Genomic DNA, 608 nt, shown 5'->3' with positions numbered 1-608 from the left:
GAGAAGAAATCAGAGAAACATCAGCTGTTCATCATGTTGTTTGACTCCAGTTCATCAATAATCTAATAATCATGTAGATTCACCTTCAAACTGCAGAGATATTAAAGTTTGAGCCGAAATCAGAAGTGAAACTGTTCTACAAACATCAGAGATTAGAAAAAATCAGGAAAGTTCCTGATGAAAAAGTTCAGGAAATAAACAAATCAAACTTACATTTTGTTCAAATGATCCAAAGAGTGAAAGAATAAAATTTAAACAACACACTGAGTCCCAACAAACGGACTGCAGCCACACCTGAACAGGTGAATTTAAACTGAAAGTAAATGTGACGGATGTTGTGTAACTGATGACGTCACACCTCACCTGACTTGTAGTTTCTTCTTTCAGAGCAGCAGAACCAGGAAGTAGAAGCTCTGAGGTGAAATCAGAAGCAGGTTGATAAAGTCTTCATGAGGAAGGAGAGAAGTTATGATGGAAACGAGGGTGTACTTATTTTTGACCATGACTGTAGTGATGATTGATTGTAAAAAATAATTAGGAACAGTATTTCAGTTTTTCATGTCATAGAAAAAGAATGTGAAAATGAATTTTTCAAACTAATATTTTCA

The sequence above is a fragment of the Poecilia reticulata genome, unplaced genomic scaffold (genome assembly GCF_000633615.1).
Source record: "Poecilia reticulata strain Guanapo unplaced genomic scaffold, Guppy_female_1.0+MT scaffold_239, whole genome shotgun sequence".
Classification (NCBI taxonomy): Eukaryota; Metazoa; Chordata; class Actinopteri; order Cyprinodontiformes; family Poeciliidae; genus Poecilia; species Poecilia reticulata.
Note: the sequence above shows the minus strand (reverse complement) of the source record.